General features: G+C 40.2%; 1 protein-coding gene across 1 annotated transcript in view; it reads right to left on the minus strand.

The window, feature by feature from the left end:
* Positions 1-25,814, minus strand: part of LOC144084728 (VPS10 domain-containing receptor SorCS1-like) — an 82,260-nt gene that overhangs the window by 53,765 nt on the left and 2,681 nt on the right. Inside the window, exons 3-4 of the mRNA XM_077613434.1 lie at positions 19,698-19,749; positions 11,465-11,513 (exon numbers count right to left, since the gene is read on the minus strand). The gene's annotated coding sequence lies outside the window, so the exon portion shown is untranslated. The remainder of the gene's footprint in view (positions 1-11,464; positions 11,514-19,697; positions 19,750-25,814) is intronic.

The raw sequence follows: 25,814 nt of genomic DNA on the forward strand, positions 1-25,814 counted from the left end.
CCAGATTTGGCCCCCCGGGCCGCCACTTTGACACATGTGACCTAAAGCAATCACATCTCAACTCCTCTTTCCCCATTCTACCTAAAAGTAACGACAAAAAATACTACTTTATTTATCGTGTCCAAGAAAAAAATAACCGCAACGTAAGGACAATGTTTTTATGGTGTCTATTCAATATTATTTGGAGTTTTAAAACCCTCATTGTACGACGTATTATTAAACTCCCAGAGACACTGCCCCCGGTGGCTGGTGAATACCCTCCAATTGCCTTTTTCCCCCCATTTCAATTTGTATTATTCTTCCTACACTATAAACTTTTCATATAATATTTGAAGGAACCAAGCCGCGATGTTTTGATAGTCGAGCCACAAAGTAACGACACGAAGACACTCCGAGCTCCTCAATAAATTGCGGTAAAACTATCAATGTTTCAACAAGGATTTAAATATATTATGCCTATGAAAATGGAGATATTTTAGAACTACGAATGTTTCTCCCCCGCCTTCAATTCTACCTGTTGTTTCCAATGTGTCTCCTTGAACCTGGACGACTTTAAGTCAAAGTTATGTCTCTGTTTAAAATATACAGAGATATTCTTTTGAGTCTGACACTAAACTTTAACTCACGGCTGGCAATAAACAGCTTTCTCATTTATTATTGAATTCATTTTAATTCATATCCTGTGTCGGTGCTTCTTTTTATGTTCGACGGCGTGTTTAAACATTAAAACGGTCAATTATAAATGTCGAATTTGAGAAGGAGCCAAAAATTATTCTCAATATTTTCTTGGCGCGAGTGTTGGGAAGCCATTTTTATGACAGCACCATTTGGAATGACAATAAATGATGACATTTCATGGACGGCATGACGATTTCATGGGTGAGAAGATAACGCAAGCAGACATTATTCAGAGGAGTTATGAGCGTTCTAATGAGAATGCGAGGTTTGTCATTATAGCATCAAATGATTAAATACCTAATCAAGCCGCTACAACCTCTTTGCCTGGTGATTTAGAGTTGTGCCTGTCACGCGGCCGCGGCCGGCGGGAGAATGAAGAAGCGCGAGCGGGCTTTTAAATGCGCGTCGTGTGCATTAAAAATCAAATACCCACTGCAGGATGTGCTTTTAATTTATTTCATTCCCCTCACATTTTGAGACTCACCACGGCAAGGTGATAGATTTCAACACCGATGCCTGCGGCACATTTGTGTGCACAACATGGCAGCTGTGGAATCATTGTCTCTCTCCAAAGACAAGATTGCCGCCTCGCCGCCTGTCGCACACACGGAATACAAACCGCGAGCTGTTCCCACGGCTCGCCTCTCTGATGGCGAACTTGGAAGCAGACGCTATCGGGATGGAGACGCGACACAAAATGGGCGCCGAGGAGGGATTGGCGTACGGCGGTGGCTCGGAATTTGGAGATGAAATAACGGCGCGAGTAAAGAAAGGGGGTTCTAATTAGTCCTGTGTGGGTTGAGTTTTAAAGGGGATCAAAAACATTTTGGACATTAGTCATGGGCTGTGCATTGTTGCCTTTGTAACACCTCGAAAAGAGATGGCTTGCCTACAGCTTGCGGCTTCCATATATGTATAACAAAAGGTAAATATTGAATGTAGCTATGGCGCATTAGTTATTGCCTGAGCCGGAAGGCTGTCTTTTAAGTGGCCTGTCTTTTTGAACGTTAAAATCAAGGCCCAGTGTTTTAATTGGCGTGATATTCTGATATTGCTGTTGAAATGTATCCATTTTACGTTGTTTTGCTGGGAAATGTCAACGACGGTCAAGTTCCGGCACTTTTTTTTGGGGTGAATTCAATTAAGTGTGAGCAGATGATTTGCTGCATATGCAAACAGCTTAAGACGCGAGACTAGAGAATGCGGGTAAATAGTGAGTACGAGGTAGAGAATTTCTTCCAGCGAGCTTGCCAAGTACCTTTTAGCAAATATACTTAGAATTTTGGAAAGCTGTTTACATCAATTGATGGAGCCACCACAGAATCAAAGCAAAGCTTGACAGATTCCAAGAACAAACAGCGTGATGACATCTGCAAAATCTTTGATTCTGAAGATGGAAAAGGCATGATCAAGATGACTTGTTTTATCAAATATAACCAAGCCCTCATTTTTCTCTTAAAGATTTAACATAGTTTGGTCCATTTAGCTGAAACCCATTTTTAAGATGTGTTATTGTCTTGGTTTGAATGTAAATATTTAGAAATTCTCAGTTCTAACACTATAGGTTAATCATGACTGAGTCAGTTTCAATGATAACAACTCGTGAAACGTGGTTAATTTACCATTTCCAGACTTGTGGATCTGTTCAAAATGCTCAAATGTTAGCTATTGGAATCATTATGCATTTAAATAATTCCCACAAGTCCCAATAGGATCGTGTTTTCAGATCAGGCAAGGGTGACGGGGGTGTTGGAGTCTATTCCAGCCAACCACGGGCAGCAAGCAAGCAAGCAGGCAAGCACAAAGGAAGGCCGAAACAAAACAGAGATTGAACCCTCGATCTCAACACTATGAGGCAGATATGCCAACCACTTTTCCTCCATATCTAGATATATACAATATATGCCATACATGCCAAGTCAAAGAGTGGATTTAAAAAGAGATCCATTTGAATCAGGGCGAAACTACTTATGGGACGCCTAATGAGTTCAATCACGCTAAATATTGAGCCCGAGTGAAACGCAATACAGGCACCGGGTTAAATCCTTACACGGCGGCAAAATGTTGCTGCGGGCTGAATCCATTTGACACGGAAAGTATTTGACTTGCGTCCTACAATTTGGGATTGATGGAGAGTAAAAAGAATGGAGTTTTTTTTTTTTAAACTTTCGAATTTTGACTGGATCCCTTTCTTAGTCTTTCTTACAAAAGTCATGTTAATTGAATTCACAGTAGAAAATGGGTAAAGGGAGAGAAAATACAAAGTAATGACTTGAGCACCCACCGCTTGTGTTCCAACTTTAAAGTATCATTTTGCAATTTGAATAAGGTTGTTCTTTTTTTTTGGTATTGTGATCGGAATTGGGGAGCATTTGCCTGCAGGCAGCTCAAAGTGGAGCAGCAGGGGCAGCAGCTTTTAATTTTTTAGAATGCACTTCATGTCCAATTGAAAGTACTTGACACGGATTGAGCTTTATAGCATCCTGTCCTCCAGGCTTCTATTTGATTTTTAAAGCAACGGCTGAAGCAGGAAATTTCTAGATGGATGAAAATGAATGAATAATAATTCATGGATTTGGTGGGAAAAGAGTCAATAAAAACAACAAGTCTTGAAAAGACATACTCGGTTTTGAGACATTTTTACATTCTATTAAATGTTTTCCCATTGAAACGGTTTCAAATGTATTTTTGATTCTTGATTTGCATACTGTCATTAAATTTGGTCCCTTTTGTGATTTTTTCTGTCAATTATTTGCCAAAATTTAAATTGCAAGAATTATCTCTAAAAGGTGACATTTAGAGAAATTGATGCCATACTAAAAAGCTTGTTTGTATTTAAGTTTGTGTTTGTGTCAAGCCACGCGTAATTCTACAGAGTTTAATTAAAACGACGAGGAGTTTAAAACATTAATTGAAAAATTCTTCGACTGACACAGAAGTTAATTAAAGATTATTTGAGGGCAGAAAGGGAAATTTGATAAACAAACCCACCTTGACCACATGAGCTCTCTTAATTCCAAACAAATAGGAATACAAAAACTAATCATTAATGGTTGACGTGTTTTGCAAAATGTCCTTACTGATAATTACGGGTGCAAACTGAAAAATACAAACGCCAACATTCCTCAGAAATCTTGCAGCGGGTCTTTGATTAATATTTGATCATTTAAGGGTTTCCATGAATGTGTTGATTATATCAGCGGGTTTTATTATCTTGTCGTTTGCCTTCAGACGCCTTTTAATTTGAATACGACTGGCCAATTCATGTTTGGAATGATCAAAAACAAACGAGAAAAGAACTAGATGGGTATTGTGCAGGTCAGCCTAACATAGAGTGTGTCTTGACATACTGATTGCACAACGGTTCGAAACTTTGCACTTAAGTAGAGAGTGCGAGAATGTAGTTTGTCATCGGGGGAGACATGTTGGCACATTGTGTCATTTTGTACATTTGGACTCCACTTGAAATTATACAAATGTGATGGCGTGTTCGGTGGATAAGGTGAGGCACCTGTCAGGGTTGTTTAGTCACCTGAAGGTAGAACGCGGTTAGCTGGTTTCATAACGCATCCCGTTGGCATGTTCAGCACGCACGGGCTGAATATTGTAAACATAGTTTGGGATGATGCTAAACATGGACGGTGCTGCTAACTACAAGATTTATCTGAAATCCCGAGTGGGATTTGAATCCTTGACTCAAGTCTGACACCCAAATTGGAAATTCTAAGACTCGCTGGAAGCCTTCATTGAACACACGGAAATGGCCTTGAAACTTATTTTTCAAAGTCTTACCTGAGAAATTCTAAGTCTAAACAATCGCTTCAAACCTTGAGGAGCTGAGCAAAAAAATGATATCATTTTATACATTTATTGTTAATCAGGAACATAGACTATTGACGATTTTAACTGGCGGGTAAAAGCATAATAATTACATTTGAGTCTATACGGGGGGGGGGTGCCTTCAGTTTGTTGAATGCGCTTTGTTGATTTTTGGGCATTTCCAGGTTACTTTCTGTTAGTTTTGGGCTATGTTAAGCTTACTCGTTAACTTAATGGCTGTGATTAATGACGCTATTTTGAGTACGGGGGGCAAAATAACAAATTTGACTGCAGATAGGACAAAAATAGCTAAATGAATAAAAGCATTTGATTCTGTTTGTACAGTATGAATGATCTTTCAGGCTGAACAAGCACTCGGGGGTCCGATCCTGGACCCCGGGCCATATGTTTAAGACCTCTGCTTTAAAGGAACCTCCATACAAACGACGCCATCCCTCCTTGGCAGTGCGTTCGCTTTTGATTACATGGCACTCTCATGTCCCCCCATGCAAAGCAAGCAATGGCGCGCCCCACTCATTGTCGCCTTTTGCCTTAATTAGCCGGCGTGTGAATAGGAGAAGGTCATTTAGGTAATTTAGCTGTCTGAAAAGAAACTTCCCGATCACACGGCGCAGGTGTGAGGCGGCCGGCACTAATGAGGTCAGCGCAGCCTTTCCCTCGACGGGCGGAAAGGCCACGCGTGGCAAAACTTAAAAAACGCCCAACTTTCTCCACAATAACAAGAACGGCGAGAGGCGGGGGCGGGGGTGCTGAATTCCTACGCCACGAATCAAGAATTCACAAAGTGCGCTAGCTCATCCTGCATCCCCTCTTATTTTCAGGAATGTCACTTCTGAGTCGTGTGAACGAGCTGGAGAGACATCCTTCCAGACATCAATTATTAACCAAAGCTTATATCACAACTTCACGCAGATCAAAACAGAAATCTTGTAAGATACTAGAGGGCATCTCATATATTTAGCGCTGCCAGAGAGACATCAACTGAACACAGTAAGGTTAGGCGTTTGAAATGTGACGCCGAGCTCCCGAGTCTTTGTAATTTCCCTGACAGGTACACGACGTGGCAGACGAGCACTGTAGGCTACGGGAGTCTATCTTTGTAACTCTCCATCACAGGCAAAAGGATGCTGCGGCACCACCACAGAATAGAGCTTTTGTGAGAATGAATATTTGATGACATGGCTACCAAGCTACCATCGCTAGCATTGCATTTGCATCCCCCAGAAAATGCGTGTCGGGCAGAAAATATATCATCAAAACACAGGAAGACATTACGTAAGATCGGGGGAAAAATATGGAGTGTGGTTCTGTTTCCTAAAAAAAAAAAAATACAAATGAAAATAAACACAAACCAGGTAAACGTGTCCTCGGATATCTCAAGAGTGGCTGACTCATTAGAGTTATATTTAGACATCAGCATATGCTTTGTTTCATTGTGTTGCGAGAGGCTGCGAGGTGATAACGAGACGGCTTCTACCGCGCTTGTCTTGGGAAAAAAAATCAGATTAAAACTAGTATTTTTAGAAAATTCTAGCAACTTTATCAGATTTTTCCCTGTCATTTTCTCGCACATAGTTGAAACATCTCATGAGATACGGTTCTGATTTTGCTCCGCCTTGAGCAGATCCGCACTGAAACGGTTTCATCAGATTTCTCACGTCTTAATCGTAATTTTGTGTCATGTATTCTAAAAGACACACCAGAATTAGAATTTGATTAGAAAGGAAAAAGAATACTGGGATACAATAAATATATTCTGTATGGTACGGCCACAAATTGTGGGAAAATTTATGCAAGTTTTTAATTATTCATTCACTACTATTCAGAGATATTCTATGTCAAAAATCCCTGTAGTTCACTACCATTGATGGGAATATTATTTTGAATTGAAATCTTTCGCCATTCATGGCAAAGGATGAGTATAAAATTATGTCAAAACGGAATGCTTTATTGTTTTGTCATCGTATTGACAAAAGCGAACTTATTTTTAATGGAGGTGGGGTAAAACCTCACCAGGATTAAAGCTTATATGTAAAAAGGAGAATAGCATAAATGTACTTTTAGCAGAACCATAGTATGGAGGCTTTTCTATCTTTTTCAATTGCCAGTTCTCCATTCGGTATTGATCCCCAGCCAGTGGAAAATGTCAAGTTATCTTGAGATATGACCTTAGCAGCAAACAACTTTGATTTCGAAAGGGTATAGGTTATGGGCAAATTCCAAAAGTCAAGTGCCAAGGTACCCCTAAATGTGGTCTATTTGTTTTGGGGGGCCATTTTATGAAATACGCTTTTGTCCCTCAAGGCCACCAGTGTAATTATTACTCTTCAAGGCAAACTTTAGAAATGTTGTCCAAGTCGCAACAAGTCACGAGAGAATTCGGGGCCCAAAGTTCCTCTCCGTGTTGAGAATTTACAGGAAAGCAGTCACATTGGACCGAGTCGTCCCCCCGATGAGATTTCCACTCTTGTCTATTTTAACAATGTCATACATTGCCTGTCACCGACGTGAGCCGAGCCTTGCCTGTAAATCTGTGACTGTTTGAAAGTCAGATACAGAAATAACTTCACCATCTCTACTTTGGTGAGCCCCCCGGGGAACGTTTCGCTCTCATCCCGGTGACACAAACCCACTGGACCCACATGAGTTGCTCGATGGTGATTTACATTTTCTATCAGTTTCCTTGGTCCACCGCCAGCCGCCATGTGAAAAGGAGAGAGAAAAAAAGCCCCTCCTTCCCCAGATAGAGAACGCGATAGAAGCCATAGGCTCCGTGTGAGGCTGCCTATACCGAGAGCTCATTAGCTGGAGAGACCTGCGTGCATTGTTGCGAGTGTGCCGAGTCAGCGAGAGTGCCACTCATCACACGTTGCAATCTAGACTCCGACACATCTGCTCCCAAACGTTCAGGGTGACCTCAAATTGTCGATGCGCATGTCAAATCGGGGGTACGGGTAGAGAATTGTTGCAACCGGTGTTAGATGTCCTCTCCGTTTGAATTAGGAAGACTGGCAAAGAAGTATTTTTTTCGTTTTTTTTGTATGCGATTCCTGGTTCCGTCGATTAAGTGGCTAAAATCCGGGAAATCCAATTGTAAAAATAATTTAATCTGGTAAATAAGAAGGAACCACCCAGCGCCCTACAGAACCAACAGGTATCAATAACTATACAATTATTGAACTGCGAGGATCGGTGTTCCACGAATAAAAATAAGTATTTTTATTTCCGCAAGCTATGAATCTCTGAAACAAAAAATCCCAAATCGGATTCAGGGATCAATGCGTATCCATACCTAGAATACGTACGTAAAAAATCTCATTCTGATCCAACCGGGAACAATGGCGGCGTAGCAATTTAACGAACATCCTCCCCAACAACAACAATAAAAGTGCGCTACAGCACATTACAGGCTGAAGAGCACGAAGCGCATATCTTCTACAGGCGAAATTTTTCAATCCGCACCGCCCTCTACTGGCTAACTCAAAACCAACCGGGATTGTAAACCTGCAACTAACAAAACATCCCAATTTAAAATAATAAAACATGGCTCTTTCGGGAGCAATAGCTGCTCACCCAGCTACATCACTAGAAAGTTTACAGACAAGTGGAGGTGGTCAAAGTGACTAAGATAAAAAGCCCAAGGTTTCCCGCTGTCAATGGCAGCCAATGAGACAACTTTCATGTGGAGTGGTGCGCCTGTTAGCATTCTTCTTTTCATTCCCGTCGTCTCGCAGGAGTTTCGATTCTCTGTCCACTTAACGGACTGTGATGTGCCTCTGGCTCCATCCTACCACCACTGCATCGCAGTACGGCACTTGTTTACTATTTTGGACCATCGGCTCATTATATACTCGAGATGGATTTAATAAAGTGTTGACCTGCACTGCGACAGTCATTTTCTGACACGCGCAGCCTCCTAATAATGTCAAGAAAGGCAGCATTATGCAGCCGACTGTCACGAGAGGCATCGGAGGGAAGGGCGAAATGGAGGAAATCAATTGGGTGGCCCAGACAGAGAGCGGGTCTCTAATGAGAACATGTCAGCCGGCATTCTCTAAACGGACACGTCATTCTCCAGACCCGACGGAAAAGACAGACGGGAGGAAAAGAGCAGGCTTTAAGAAGTGAGAACAATAATGCAGAAGGCCATTTATCGACTGCATCAGCATAAAAGCTGTAGGCTTTCTTGTTCGGCTCGGGCGATTTCAAAAGACAAAATTAATCAATCGGGCTTTGATGAAAACGAATTTCACCGAGGCCGTCATTCGGATTCACCCTTTTGAATTCATCTCCCTGAAAACATCAGATTTGGGGAGGGAGGAGGAATATTTATCGTACTTTCTTCATTCTAAGATGGACCTTTTACGAGATGCTTATTCCAGAATGAGTTTGGACTTTTTGTACTATAAAGGTGGTGTGATGACAAATAGAATGCACATGTTTTCATGTACCGTATTTTCACGACTATACAGTATTTTTAGCTGCGGTGTCAGTAACGAGTGTTATTTCTGTATTTTAAACATACAAAGGACGCACCATTTTTATAGACGCAGCCAGGCATGACATATATATATATATTGGCATATATATAATTAGTGTACTCGCGGTCATACTGGGTGTATTGACAAAAGAACTATATATCCCAGTCACTGCGCAGTACTTTTTCTACGGGAAAATAGTAGAGTCGGGGGCTGCTTGCCGTAGTTGTGAGAGCTGTAGATGGTGTACCCTATCGACTGATTTATTTTATTTTAGCGTGATAAGAGATTTTAGTACTGGTCTATATATAAAGCACACTGGATTATAAGGCGCCCTGTCTATTTTGGAGAAAATTTAAGACTTTTATGTGCGCCTTATAGTCGTGAAAATACGGTATTTCTAATGTAGGTATGGATCTCAAGGAAAACCGTTTAAAAATATGAATTGTTTATAGCTCTCTCTCTCTGTCAAAAAGGTTCCTGTCTTACCCAATCCTTTGTGATTTATAGTCAACGCATCCTATCAGGCAGCAGACTTCTGAAGGAGTTCAATAAACCTGGAACACATCACCGTACTAAGCTCCCCCTTTTGAAGCCTAACGCCATCCATAATCAAGCGCAAACAATGCCTTTCATTATCGGAAAATTGTATTTCCGGAGTTCGGCAACACCTTGTCTGAAGTCTGCTAATTGGGAAGAGTCTGACAGTCTCGGAAACGATGAAATATAACTCCATAAAAAAATGGGGGGGGTGGCGGCGGTAGGAAGAAACGACGCGAGATGTTGACGCGGAATGCTCGTCTGTCACGACAAAGCTCACGGCGGCTCTTGCGAGATGCGTCTCGGTGAAAAGCGCACACAAAGGCTTTACACACTCCGAGCTGGTGTTTTATCAGAGGTGTGAGAAAAAGCAAGAGCTGTCAAGCCCATTAGAAATGTATTTATTTCGCCGGCGTGCTAGTTTGATTGTGACGCCAGCAGGCTATTTGCAGACTCATCCGCATGCGGCGTAACCGCGGCGGCCTGACTTGGACTCGCGTGGAAAAAAAAGTGTCTTGATTGGGAGGCAACGAAAACCACGTGGGAGAGAGTTCACTCGATTCTCTGAAAATTTCTGATGTGACAGCATATTGGAAATATGGAAGCCGTGAATGCACTTGCTTTCCGGGGGGAGCGCCATTTCAAAGATTTGATGACAATCATAGCGACTTGGATTTTCATCACTTTCAGGGTGGAAGTCACCACTTTTTTTAAACATTTCCTTTAGGACTAATACATTCATTTTCATCAAAGGCTCGGCTTTCTTCATTTTAATGTTCTCGTAACGCTTTCTTCGTCTTATGACGTTATCTTTTATGATTTATGGCTTGTAGCGTTACTGTTTTTCAAATGCCTATGAGATATTTATTTTTTTTGCTCACATATGTTTCTTTTTGGATCATTAAAATGTTGTTTTGATCATTTTTCAACTTGTCATATCATTACTAAGCTTTTCTCAAAATGGACTCTTTTTGTATTAGGAGATATTTCCCTCATATTATTGTCCTTTTTCACTTTTTCATATTATAGTTTCATCTCCTGACCATATAACTATTTAAAATATTCTGACGATATTTGTGACCTCTTTCCTGGAATCCAATCATCTGTATGTAGCATGTTTTATTCTTATACTGAAATTAAGTCAATTTTTCAAAATGACAGTATACAATTTGGTTTTAATTTTAACAAAGATTATTCAACCTGATTGCAATTCCGGATTAAAGCTAACCTCATACGGCGAACTCGGATTTGTCACTTTTAATCAGAACAACAAAAACAGTGACTGTCATAAGGATAAATTTCTATTTTGAAAGGATATAAGAATTTTCTGCATTCGTCTTTGTGAAAGCAGTTCCTTCTCTCTGGCACACTTTTCAGATCATATGAATAAAATATGATGTTCACATGGGCGTGCTTAATCAACAAAAAGAACCAATGTCTGAGTTGTTCTACAATGATTTCCAGCAGATCTCTTTGCAAGGAATGGTGGTGGAACAAATAAAACACTGTCACTTTAAAAGAGAGCACTTTTTGTTTCACATAAGAATACCATCTCGCCACAATGTCAATCTTTCGCCAGTTATCCTTTCTGAACGATGCATGTTGTAAAGAATCCAAATGAATTCACGTCATATGAACCAGGCCGTGGTTGCTTTAATGAAGCCATTAAGTGTTCTCATCTAAGGATCGGTAATGACCGTTGCCTCACACACACACACACACACATACATTGCGTGCCAAGATAGGAGAAATAACACGACTTTAATGAGGCCTGCGCGACGCCCGTTAAACATGAAGTTATCCAAGCACGCGTGCGTTGACACGACTGACAATACAGGAAAGATAGATAAAAAATGTCCCCAGCTTATTACAATATTCTGACAGTAACGTAATAAGGATTATAGTATGATCAAAAGTGGCCAACATACCTTTTGTGGTTTACATTCTTGGTTCAGACCACTTGGTTGCTCCCGAATCCTGCAGAAAGGTATATTGTATGAACAATTTGACAAATTATGTATCTTAATAATGCACAGTAGTATATGATGTCTAAGTTAAAAGTCAAAAAGATACTGTAAACATACACCAATCTTGTTGTAGCTCGATATGAAGGAAATATGTTGAAGTAGGTTTAGGAATTAGATTTAAACAAAAGTAGTGCTTTTTAAATAATTTATCTCATCTCTTATCTCATCAATATATTGTTGACAAATGTGAGCCTGCAAAAAAAAAGAAAAAACAAGAAACGGATTGTCTTTCACACCAATTATTATGTAAATGATAAAATCGCAATCTCAAAATTTGTCAAAATTCAATAGCGCTATCAGAGAAACTAAAAAGTACTTATATTTGTAAAATCCCATTATAATGAGTGGGCAGTTGGTAAAAAATCATTTTTTTCCATCATTTCTCATCTGAAATTATTCATCCTCAGGTATTTTGGACAATTGTATTCCGTGGAAAATCCAGCAAAACACAAGACAAACCAATAGATCATGCTCAGTCCAAAGACTTTACAGCTTTGCAACCTGTCAAACACCTTTGGGAGGACAGAGTTAGTGAGCCAGGCTCTCTTCTGGATGAAAACTTTAGTAGAACGTCTTCTCCGAAGAGACCAAGCCGTTATATAATTCACTACGGTGAGTGTAGACTGTTTTGGCATCAGCACAACAAGCTATTGTTGCAATCAAGTGGAAACTGCTTTTCCTACATTGTATCCTGTAGCCCGTTGAAGGTCATGGCTAGTTGTCTCAACCTGGCACAATGCCTGAAAACCACGTGCATCCACGCTACGGGGGAAAAAAAAGGCACTATCTCCGGATGGGAGTTGACCTTTCCACCTCTCTCTACCTGGAGGTAAACAGGCTGCAGTCTGTAGAAGTCGGTGGAAAAAAAGCTACTTATTTCCAAAACAGCTAACAGGTTTTATGTCTGGATGAGCTTGACAAAAAAGGTGCCAGTGGCAGATGGTCGGGCAAGGTGTACTTTGTTCAATAACATAATGAGCTTTCAAAAACCAGTGCATTAAAACATCAAAATTGGGCCTGAATAAAATGATTGAATAGACGGATATCAGTGCATCATTCAAGTACAAGCCACGTGTACTGGCCTTTCATTAAATAAATTAAACTCAAATTCATTTATTTTTGGAGGTAACGTTGTAAGAGTGAACATCTTTTCGCTAAAATGCGTCATTTAAGAAAGTTCAATCAAATTTAAACCTAAATAATTTAGTTAAATGCTTTCTCGGGAAAAATGTAGATCATTTTATATAGTTTTTTTTTTGGAGTATAAGTCTTAATTTTGGGAGGCCATTTTTTCTTATTTCATCAGAAACCAAGAACAAACATAGGTTAAAGTAACAATAGTAAAATGGACAACAACAGGCTAAATGGGCATCTGTTGGGGTGACAGTTTTTCAGATAACTATAAAAAAAACTTGAGTATTAGTGGTAGGCCCAACCAAAATATGAAAAAAGGGTGACTTATAGTCCTGAAGATACGGTAAAAGACTTACAAACAAAGGGAAGTGCCACTTGAATGTAGTAGAAGGAAAGAAATACACAATAATACACACATAAAATCCATTCCTGAACATAAAATGCCGTATGTGAGCAAATTCTCGTCATCTGATGAGTTGTTTGGAACTATTTTACAGTGCAATAGTTTTGAAAAATTGCACTTGCATGACATGGAGCACTCTTCACAGCTATTGTTGAAGCTAGTAAAGTCATTTTCCCGCCTGCTATTTCATTCATGACCAAAGATGTATAAACAACGTTGTTTATGATGTTCAACTACTCATAACTACCATGAAAATCAGTAGACAACAAACATTTTGTTACGACGAAAGATGCTCATATAATCTTTCTTTTCATAAATTCTGTGTTCATAGATTTCTGTGTTCAACTGTGGCGCTTGAAAGAAGATGTCGTGCCGTCTTTTTGCGCATTGCAAGGAGACCCTTATCCCGTTTTTTTTTCACTGAACCGGTCTCTACCTGCTGGTAGCACATCTGCGTATAAGTAACAATGCAGTAATGATGTACCGTATGTTGAATAGAAGCATCTATATTCGTAGCTAACTAGCTATATTGATCATTCTTTTTTCAGGCCTGATTTTTTTTTTAAATGTTCTTTTTCTTAGACATCCAATAGATTCTCATTCGGTGAAATATGAAAAAAAATATCCAACTGGCTCCTTGTTAAACAGTACATTTCATTTTCCAAAGTTAAATACAACAGAATTCTACTCTGCAGTGATTATTTTGAGTACCACAAGAGGGAGCCTGCATACCACCTTTTTAATTCCCATTCATCCTAACTTTTCTTCCCGAATATTAACAAACAAAACCACCACCAATCAGTTCACTGTGCATCAAAGATAACATCATATTTTACCTTTATTCATCTTTTTGTGGCTTTTCCCCGGCACACGCCCTCCCAAAAGTCGCAGCATCTTCAACGAGACGAAATAATCAAAAACTTCTGATAAAACTCCTCTGACCCAAAGTACGATGTTCCGTGCATATTTCTTCTCTGCTTTTGTTTTACCACTAGCCGTGGTTATAACTTACATTTTAAGACTTTCGAATAAAAAAAAGGAACACCTTGGCGTTCCACCCTTGTCATTCAAGCCAGTTTTATTATTTTTCCATCCAGCTATACAATATCAATCCATCTATCGGTCTTAACAACGAGAGCGACATCCCACTGGCGCACCACGGTGAATTGGAGCGTATGTGTGATTTTAATTCCCTCAGTGGACCCAGACAAGCAAGCTCATTAAAAAAGGAGCATATTGGTAGGATAAGTGGGGGGGAAATCAATGGGTACAACAATGCAATATATATATATATATATAAATATATATATAGAAAGGCCATCTCCATCAGCGGCAGGATGATGTATTCATTAACCCGATTGAAGTCGGTCCACAGTTTAAATCCCGAGACAGCAGGGTGACATGAATCAAAGTCCAGATAGTGAAGTCATGACCTGAATTCTTCCATTTAACCGTGTTCTTCACCGATAATGACTGTGACATCCAATGAGGTTGGTTATATTTCATCAAGCATGAGATCACTAATTGTTCACGTACAACCGTTATGGCTGTGAATGATGGGGAAAGAATTTAGCAGGGGTTTCTCCCTTAACATCTGTCTTTTCTCCGGAGGAAATAACGTCAAAAGAGAGTGTCATCAGAAAGTGCATAATATAAGTGGTGTACTGACATGCTTTTTTTCACTCGCTGATGTGGGAAGCGGCGAAAAATGGATATAATTGCCTGTATGGAATAATTTAAGATAGCAGGGCGTATTTATGGGTGTTATGTCAAGGTATGCTTCTCTGATCCTTTTCGCTAATCCTTTCTTCCATGACGGTGAAGAAGTTCAGTTCGGAAAAGTTATTTTTTAAATTATTCAAGGAGAACAAGTCGCTGGAAGGACCTTGCAAGACGCATTCAGAGAGAGAAGAAAGAAGTGATGTCTCGCAGAAGTCGAAGATCACGTGAAATTTAGAGAAGAGAAACATCAAAATGAGTGGATACAGCAGGGTATCATCAACTATGAATTGGACATAAGTGGTATCTATATGAAGAAGCAGTATAAAGGTAATTAAAAATTGAATGGATCAATACATGACCTCGTACAATACGTCAGCAAAGATAGGCTTATAATGTGAAAGTTGAATTTGCTGTCATTGCTGGCGATAGACGTCAAATCAGTTTTAACTGGAAAGACTGGCAATTTCATTCATTTATTCATTCATTTTAATGTGGCTATTTGAATATAGCTATTAAGGGGTTCAATTAATAATGTGACACTCATTTTAGGCCATATCACCCAATTGTAGTTGAAGATTATTTTATTTTCTGTACCGCCTTGTTCTCGGGGGGTGCTGGAACCTATCCCAAACTCCTGTTGACAGGGTTAGGGGGACTGTGAGGCAGACTTGCTTCCCACTTGGCCCACCGCGCCACCCAGTTTATAACATTTTCCTTGAAATGAATGGAGACTCTGTAATTTTCTCTGATCTCTCCTCATTATCCAAAAATACGCTCTCAAAATGTATCATGTCAACTTTGCAAAGTTCAGTTCAATTAGTGAGTTACTGGAGGATTATAGAACGAGAAAAAAACACACACAAATAGCTTTGTTTCCCAGCAAATAGATAAACAGTCTTGACTTTTAACACCACATCCGCCATTGTTATCTCAGGCGTAGGACAGTGGACCGGGGCCAGAACTATAAAAATGCCAGCTCAGATGACCAGTGTGGAAGAGCCTAATAAAGCCGTAACTGCCGTTGTAGGCTGTATGTTGTCTGGTTCAAATAAAATGGCTGCCGCATTTTTTATCTTTTACAATATAGCTATATCATTGCTGTGTAACTAGTAGTGTTACTCAGTCTTGTGTGCGAGTGCATTTTATATCAATGCGGAAAAAATGTTTCACCAGCCTTCAGCATGAAATAACCCAACAAAAAATGTGACACTGGATGATTTCATGTAGTTTAATTATCCAGCCACCAAAAGAAAAATGACCATTAGGGCCTCTTTTTCAATTCTTGGCAAAAGTCTGCTAAGCCGAATGGTGTGATGAAAAATGTAGACTGCCATGTCGTGTTAGGATATTTATTCACTTTGTCAAGAAAACCTCCAGAACTGCTTCAACCATGGAAGGATCGCCTCACTGCCTGGATTTTGGGGTGTGCAACCTCATGGCTAGTCAAGCCAACACATACAGTACTGAATCCATAATACAACATTTTTGTTAAGGCGCCATCAATTCCCACAATTAAAAGACGGCATCTGATCAAAGAGTATTCAAAAACCAATTATCTAGACTCAAGCCGATCCATAACTATTCAATTTGTACAAGAAAAATAATTTCTGCAATGGTTTGCCTCTGCAGAGTTGAAACCGATGGGGTAATCCAGGGGTGTCAAACTCGGGTTGGTTCGCGGGCTGCTTTAACGTCAACTTGATTTCACGTGGGCCGGACCATTTTAGATATAATATTTAGATTTTTTTATAAATGGATTAAAAGAACTGGATTAAAAGCCCTGAATATTCATTTTTTTCTAGATCCAAAACAATGTATATATTTTTTTAATATATTTTTAGATTTTACAAAATGATTTTTGAACTAAAAACACAGAAAAAATGGATTAAAAAATTACAATTATTGATTTAAAAGGGGGAAAATCAGGAAATTTAATATACATCTATACTCTTCATTTTAATTTGATCCTAAAACAGAAAGTCGGCACTCATGATTTACTTTTCCGGGCCACACAAAATGATGCGGCGGGCCAGATTTGGCCCCCGGGCCGCCACTTTGACACGGGGCGTAATCGAAGATCGAGATTCCGGCAGTGGAAAACAGTACTTGACACTTGTTGTCTTAATGGTGCGACGAGTTGAAATGCAACATTGAAATAAGTCATATCGACTTTACAAGCAAGCCTACGTTGTGCAGATTTTCCAACTTAACGTTTACATCATTTGCATCTACAGTATGGATATTCTATGTAATGACTTTAAGGCTGTGATCCCAACGATCCTCTAGCAGTTCCGCCGTAATTTATTCAAATTTAAAAACTGACAGATCTAACTAAAGATTTCAAGTTCAAACTGAGCATCACAGGCTCATTTAATCGGGATGAAGTAAAATTCCAAATTCATAATAGCCACAAAAGGTGCAAAGCATGTACTAATTATACAGTGATCCGGGCGATACATTTTTGGATAGCGAGTTTGTTTGCAAAATGGGGGAGGGGGGGTCTGCACCAGGCTGTTTAAATGTTGATGAGAAATCTGTTGCCCCCCACTGACACATCATCAAAAAAACATGCGCTGTCATGAAAAGAGCTCATTTCGGAATATTTCCGATAACATGCTTCTAGAAGCCAGGTGAAAGTATTCCTTTCAGTAGACAGAATAAAAAGTTTGTGACAAAAATCGTCTTAAACGTCAAAATATTAAAACGCCGACTTATTTCAAAGGAGCTGAAAGATGACTTTCCACATCATTGTCTCATTCATTAAAATTGGTGGAAAGAACTTTTAATGGTGTGTTCCCCTTATTATTTTACTGATTAATTTTGAAAACCCGATCCTAAAAAGTATCCTTTGACCTAGAAAGTTTCTCGGAATGGTTAAAGTTGGATTAAAATCTTTTTCACCCTGGTGGGCAGCTTTGGATGAGTGGATACATTAATGGAGACATATCATCTAAATTGGGTCACTAGCAATGTTCCCTCTAATTTTTCGTTGGTCTGAGCAGAAAGTCAACCTCCCTGAGCGCACTGAGTACCAGTGTGAGCGACATCATCGGTACTTGGATGACTCGCCTAAAGACGTTTCGCCGACGGACGTTTGACAGACGGGCAGGTCGCCGAATGGACGTTCCGCCGAACGTTCATTCGGCCAAACTGAGGTTTCGCCGAAACGGGATTCGCGCGCTCGCCCCGCCCCCGGATCGTGTGTGTACAAGTTTTTCAACCTCGGCCCGCGGGCCATATACGGCCCGTTAGGATTTTTAATCCGGCCCGCCGCCGGTGTTGTCCAAATTATAGTAAAAATCAATGTTAGTCTACCATCAATGGCAGCCCGGGAATAAGCACTCTTGGGCGGGCAGATGTAGCAGAACCGAGCCGTAAAATGACAGCAATCGGGTCAAATCCATCCTAAAACAGCATTTAATGATTAAATACAAATACTGGAGCTCTTTGGACATTAGAACCGAGCCCAGGGAAGTGAATTCCTTGGTAAAATGTCGTGATGATATCGCGATGGAGGCAAAAAAACGTCTATATACGTCCATTCGCCAAACGGCTCAAAATGCTCTCAAATTCGGTCAAAAACAGCGTTTAATGATTAAATACAAATACTAGTATTTGTATTTAATCATTAAACGCTGTTTGAATGAACGTTCATTCGGAGACCTGTCCGTCTGTCAAACGTCCGTCGGCGAAACGTCTTTAGGCGAATCATCCGGTCACGACATCATCATTGCTCGCTATGCTCGCTATGGGCACACCAGTATCACACCTGCCACAAGCAGGTGCATGTCAATGTTCCCTCTAATTTTTCATGTAAAACATGCTGTAAAACACGAAAAACATAAGTGGACAGAGCTACTGCCACTGGCTGCCGCTTAAACGGCTCCATCATGAACAAAGGGGTAAAAAAAAAAAAAAAAAAAAAAAAAAAAAAAAAAAAAAAAAAAAAAAAAAAATCTGTTTTTTTTTTTTTTACTGCGCGCCATAGGATTTCTGCTGCGCAGAGAAGACGAGAGTAGTGCGCAATTGCGCACGCGCGCAGCTTAGAGGGAACAGTGGTCACTAGTGAGGAATATAGAGACAAGGAGAAATTGTTTTTACGATCTTACCATTTTTTTACACCCCCAATCAAAATACAATCAAGTTGTGAGTGAAAACTGCCCTGGTAATTTAAGAGGCGGCAGCTGCCATTTTAAAGACATGGGTCTATTTCCAAGCTCAAAATTATTTAGGCAATTGATTCAAAATGCGGGTAATTGGCCGGATAAATGAAGCAAATACAGGCCAATTCCAGTTGGGATTTGGTAGCTGTTTTGACTGAAGATTTTCTTACAATATCTTAAACATAATATCACATTATACTGCATGTGGCTTTTCCAGATACACAGTCACTTACAGATTTATGCTTGTCAAATATGTTACTTCAAAGCGAATATAGTATAGCACAGATAGTTCTTTTTTTAATCATGTCCCCCAATTTTTCACATATAATACGCACTCTCAAAATGACACTAAAATTGTTCTTTCTATAAGCGCCTATTCACGTTATGTATATGGCAGTACATTGTGTATTATCTATTCCATTACATGAAAATTGCTGTACTCAAATCCTAATAGCTGTATGATTAAATTCCTCCTTTTTTCATCTATTTCATGAGCCATTTTTTTTTCTAAAAGCATGCTGTCTTTCAAAAGCTAAGCATCACAGGAGAGGTTGACACCTCTTTGCTGTCTGACTCCGTGCTACATCACTAGCGCCGAGTATTTTCAAATATAAAGTGTTCTTTATCTTTTTCACACATTTCAATGGCATTCTCAAGTCCCAAAAGTGCAGGTTCAAGGATTTCTACGAAGCCCACCTTGTCAATAACTCACCTTTTTTGGTGTTTCTACGTCCATTCACGGTTTCCCCAACGGTGTCAGAAATCTGCAAACAGGAGAATTCACATTAAGTTAGTAAACTCCAGGTGTAATGGTGAAGATATTGCCCGAAAATTATTCACGTCGGTATGAAAAGTTCATCGGGATGAATGTAATTGCATCAGACTGATGGATTAGAAAAATACGCGGAAGGAAAGCAAGGAGCAGCTCATGAGTCAAAGCAAAAGCCTAATGGCAATTAAAATGTGACACTCTTCTTTTTATAATGAAGTGTGTTTTCTTAACAAGACACACTGCCTCGAATACCCAGCTACACCTTTTGTTCTTTGGGTAATTACATTTGGGAGGGACCCCAAGGAGATTCATACCCGTGGCTCCGCAAACAATCTGACTGCTGGCTCTATAATGCAAGAGATTGCGTTTGTGCAACTTTTTGCTTGAAGGTCGTCGCCAATGCGTGACGGCGGTGATGAAATAAGGAGCTTTTTTGGGGGGCAAAGTTCAATGGCCGGCTATTGCAGTTGCACCAATGTTAGGAAAAGTTCTTTGGGTTCTCCTGAGGAAACCTGTCAAAGCCTTCTGGTCATACCCCAGCTGATGAGGCATAATTGTTTAAAATAAAGAGATGGGCTATTTTTGTCTCTCTAATGGCAGTGCAGCGGGAAATGACCCGAGATCTGCAACAAGCATTAGTACAATTTTGGCAGCAGGATCATAATGGATAACAATCTGGGGCATGCAGGTAATGAATCCCATTTTGTCTGTACAGTGCTTCTTCATTTAGTCACAAACAGAGGATGTCATTCTGCAAAAGCTTTGATTCATGGCTATGTTTTCAGTAATGTAGACTGTAAACTGCAACATTGTGGGGGGAAAAACTAAGGTTTCATGTCTAATTGTTAACATGCAATGTGCACATCCCATCAAATGTTCCCACTTCATCCAGAAATGTGCTTTTTTCTCCTGTCAGGGAGCTTGGAACTTCCCCAAAAGTGCTTTTTGTTTGATTTTATACTCTAAAATTGGCGTAATATCCCACGTTCATGTTCAAATCCGACAATATGGCAAGTTTCTTATTTTGACAGCATCACCAGAGAAAAGTACAATCTTTTTTTTGGGTCAGTTACAACTTTTAACCAAGTTTCCCCACTGCTAATTAATGATTAGCCGAGCACGGACACACCTTGACAGTTTTCTAGTTTCGGAAACTATGCCAGCAAATTGCATTGTGCCTGAAGGAGGAGTGTGAACACACCTGTCCTCATCCAGCTGGACTTTATTTTGTAACGCCACTCTACCTTCACCACGGCGAGCCCAGTAGATGGAGAGATCCAATAAAGGGAGACTGATTAACATTTGGATCCAATATAAATGTGTCAGTTGGCGGCGTCGGCGCCAAAAGCCACCGCGAGAACCGCACAGGAACTGCAAGAGGAGAACGCCTCGGAATACAGAGGAGCGTAGCCACCGCCGCCAGGGAGAAACTTTGATTTATTTACAAGCAAGCCAGGCTGTGCGCGCAGGAGCAGAAGTAGAGGTGCACACTTGCGACTTTGCCAAAAAGTGGCAAAGCGGCGACTGGCATCTTGACAAGAGGCAGCTCATTTGTCCTACGCCATCTGTGCCAGGAGCTATTAGATAATCCGCCTTGAGGTGGCGCGCTGCGCACATGTGAGGCCTTTCGTCGCCGTTCGCCATTGCTTATGTGTCGGCGTTGACGCCATTGCATCTGACAAGTGACTGTCAACATTGCAAGTGTTCCCAAAAGATCTGGAACGATGAGAGTTGCAGCGCGCTCATTTTGGTGGCCTCCTACCTTACACCAAGTTGTCAGTGAAGAACACTTGGAGGCGGGAGAACTTCGTAATTAAGCGCATGCTGCGTTTAGACCAAAGACAAAAGCGGTTTTGCGTTCAAACAGACTTTACGTCGACAAAAATTGATGACATCAGCTGTCAGGCTCTTTAACAAAACAAATGGCTGAGTGTTAAGACCTACCGTATGCATGCATGTACATCTATGTACACGTACACACACACACACACACACACACACATACATATATATATATACATACATATGTATATATGTATGTATATATATATATATATATATATATATATATATACACACATATACATATATATAAATATATATATATATTTCAGCAACACGCTTATTTATATATTTATTCATGTATTTATTTATTAACTTGCCTTTCCTATTTCTGCATCCTCACCCTCTTGCTACTGTGACAACGAAATTTCCCAAATACGGGATGAATAAAGTTATCCAATCCAATCCAATAAACAACTTTTGGGGGAGTCATAAAATTAAGCAATATAATGACTTTAATCTCATTATTTTGTAAAATTGTAATAATAGACGCAGTTTAGTGTTCTCATGATATTACAGCTTTTATTTCATCAAAACTGTTCTCCCGCAAATTCCCCATTTAAAATAATCCGACAATGAAACCTAACATAAGAATGTGCAGAACTGCTGCACTTCTGAATATAGCTGATAGCAAACTAATTCATGTATTTGATGTTTAATTATTTCCTTTGCCTATATACACATCAGGCAGAATAATACGATAGTGGTAAGAACGGCCGCCTCGCAGTTTAGTTTGCAGTTCTCCTAAATTGAATTTACACATCTCAAGGTCATGTAGTTTATATCTCAGTTAAAGCCAATGTCGGGCGCGTAAAGCGCAGAGGAGCTGCCGTCTCATTTTTCTTCCATCTGTTCCATCAGCACAACCTAACAAGGATGCTTCAAATGTTGCAGGCAATTTTTGTGATCATGTCGCTATTTTCCATCGCTACCTTAGGACGATCCCCGGCACTCTGAGAAGGTGTTTGTATTTAAATTCATTCAGAAGGGAATTTCAGATCAGATTTAACATGGCAAAGTTGCCATGAAGACAAATCCTTAACCTGTCAAAATTCTGATGGAAAAACTTTCCCTCTACAAAAACACTTCCTCCAACTTCCAGTACCCATATATTAACATACATCAATATTTTTTTCAATTCAGTATGGTATTTCATGTTTTGACTTCTGCATTATGATTATCAGATGCCAACTTTCAAGGTAGCGCCCAAATTCCACTGAAAGAGAAAATGGCACTCAACTAAATGTTTCCGTGCTGTTATTGTAAAGAGTGCTACCTTCTTTACAAATGGTTTATTTTCCCAAAAATGTGACTCAAAAGGTGCACTATACCTATACCCATCCCATACCTCCAATTTTGACTTGAAAAGCAATAGAGAAAAACCACAAGGACAACCGTAAACGTCTTTACCACCCCATTGGCACCATCAAATTCCTCAATTCAAAATCTTGATTGTCAATATTTTCGAGACTTTATCACCCCCACCGTTGACTTCTTCCAATCCTCCTCCCCCTTGCGCCTGAATGTGCCCTTTCTTCACCTCAGCACAAAAGGGAAGCAGAGCTATCAGCCAATGTAGAACTCCCCGCCACCTGCCATCCATCCGTATCATTGACTCTTCATCTTATTACTCACTTGATCAAGACTGCATACTCCATGTGGCGGCACCCCAAGGACTTCCTTAAATTCCGCACCTTCATTCCAAATGGAATACACATCTATGACCATCAAGTACAAATAATAAGTTACCGAATTTCCCAAACGATAACAGACGCTTTTTTCACAGTTTGGCTAGGCCTGCAACTCATACTCAAGTACAACTCTGACCGCCAACAGCTTGGTAAGTTGCATTTTTTGGGCTAACATTATCCAAAAACTTAGTATGATACATTAACAAGTACTTATTTTGTCTGATCCCCATGTTTACAATTACTTTAACATCTAATTTTGTTCTTGGTTTCTAATCAATTCAAAACATGCACTCCAAAAATACAACTTTTAATCCAACACAATCTATTTTTCTTCTCTTTCAATATGCATTCCTTGGCTAGTGCGTCTTATACTCGGGTGCGACTTATACAGCGACAAATACGGTAATCTTACTGGAGGGGGTACTCTATTAAATGTCTGGTGAGGAGTAAGTAACATGTTTGAACTAAAAAAAAACCTGTATCTGTAATTCTACTCTTCCCTAACAAATTCCAGCAGCCGTACATATTTGACAAGTCATCACTGGAAAGAATATGATTTGTCCAAATGTGATTCACAGAATATCAGCAGCCCAGAGCTACCTGCCAGCAGAATGACACTTCCTTCAGACAACTCGTTATTTTCTTGATGTTTCCGGATATAGGCGCATGCCTCAGCTGGATCAAATGAGCGGTCGAAAGACTGAGAAAAGAATGAGGCATCGCACTAGATGGCACTAGCGAGCAGTGGAATTTAGGTATGCTGGAGGACGGATGGGTCCTCGACGTGAACTGTTGGGGATGGAAACATGTTGGTGAGAATGTGCACAAGGGAGACGAAATCTGAGCTTTTCCTATGCTTGGATGTTTATTTGAATAACATAATGTCCTTGTGTGACTGCTACCTTTGACCTAGACCGGGTGAAATGAGCTTTAGAGAGGATGTCCGCAAACGACGGGTGCGGTTCTGTGACTGCAGAACACTCAGGAAATGAATGTATTATCAGGCTGTGTAAACGCAACAACATCAACAGATGAGTAGGACAGAGGGGACCTGAATTTAACTCCTGAACCCATTTCTTACAATAAAAAATACTTTTAAGCCTTTTACAGACAGCAGTTTTATGGTATCAGATAAAACAACCTCTGATATCTAGAGTATACCACTGTGAGAATATGCTCCAGTACAACACATGGCTCAACAGTTAAATATCCTTCAAATGCTACTATTGTAAATGATCATCTATAATAAATGGCCTGACCTATTTTTCCATTTCTAAAAAAGCATGTTTTTCTAGCCTTGCTCCAAAGTGTCCATAATTGTGAACGTGAGCTCAATTGTTTTTTTTCTTCCCTATGTGTGCCTTACTTATATGCTTATCATCATCTGAATTCATTCAACAGCTCTCACATTAGAGCTACATCCTCCAATCTTTGGAAAAAAGCATACAAAAACAGTGTGGCTGGTGCATTTGTTCGCGTAGCATTATCGTCAGAGTGACGGCCTCCATTGTGCAACTGCTTGAAGTGTTCGGTTGGTTTGAAAGAAGCAGAGCAGTCTGTTCTACTCGCAGGAGAATGTGTGGGAGGGAGGTGATAACACATAGCAGTCTGTCTCTTTTCTTCCGTTGCAAAACACGGATGCATTCTGCTTCGTTCTGCAGTCAAACATAAACTGCGATAGCCATTTTCTAGCTTGATAAAATACATTGAATGAACTGCTTTCAATCACGTATGCATGTAATGCCATTCAGGGGACGCATCCGCGGGAGTGAAGCCATCTCATTTCCCCTCCGCCAAACACTTCCCAATCTGGAGGCCTCCAATCTCATCTGACAAGTTTACGTGGCTTGCACTGAGAAAAGGCAGCCGCCGTCACAGACGGGCTGGGGGAGCGCGGGAAGATGACAGGCGGACGCCGCCATTGGCGTGCATCGAGGTGGCCCCGTGACCCTCATCAAAGTGATCGCGTACGTAAACAGCTATCTCGCAATCAGCGGGAATTGTTGTGGGAGTTTTGCCACCGAGGGTTCTTCTTAGACGTATGGAACGGCGGCAATGCATTAAATTGAAGTGCAACAGGGGGAGGGTGCCTTGAATTTGAAGTGATGTGTCAGCCATTGATTTTTCTATTGGGCGGCTAGAGAAGAATTTAATCAAGTAAAAAAAATGCTTCCATTTTTGATATAGCAACTGAGCAGAAAATGGCTGGAAATTTTGAAGACTTTGGTTAGATTAGATTAGAAATATGATTGGACAATTCGAATATAGGCAATTGTGGAAGGGCCAATGACTGGCAGGTTCGAAAATAGGACAATTTGCAGCACTGCATGTCGTTTTTGGGCAAGTCTCGCATCTTGGTGTTTGAGAAAGCCCGCAAAACTGGACTTTGTCAACTAAAAATGTTAAATGTAATTAATTCTTCAAGAAAAAAAAATACGTATACATTGAAAATAGTGACTGAATCACTGTAGATACATTTGTGCACCATTGAGTTATTGTGTTATATTGGCATTGCAATTTAGGA

This window comes from Stigmatopora argus, chromosome 11 (genome assembly GCF_051989625.1).
Source record: "Stigmatopora argus isolate UIUO_Sarg chromosome 11, RoL_Sarg_1.0, whole genome shotgun sequence".
NCBI classification, from domain to species: Eukaryota; Metazoa; Chordata; class Actinopteri; order Syngnathiformes; family Syngnathidae; genus Stigmatopora; species Stigmatopora argus.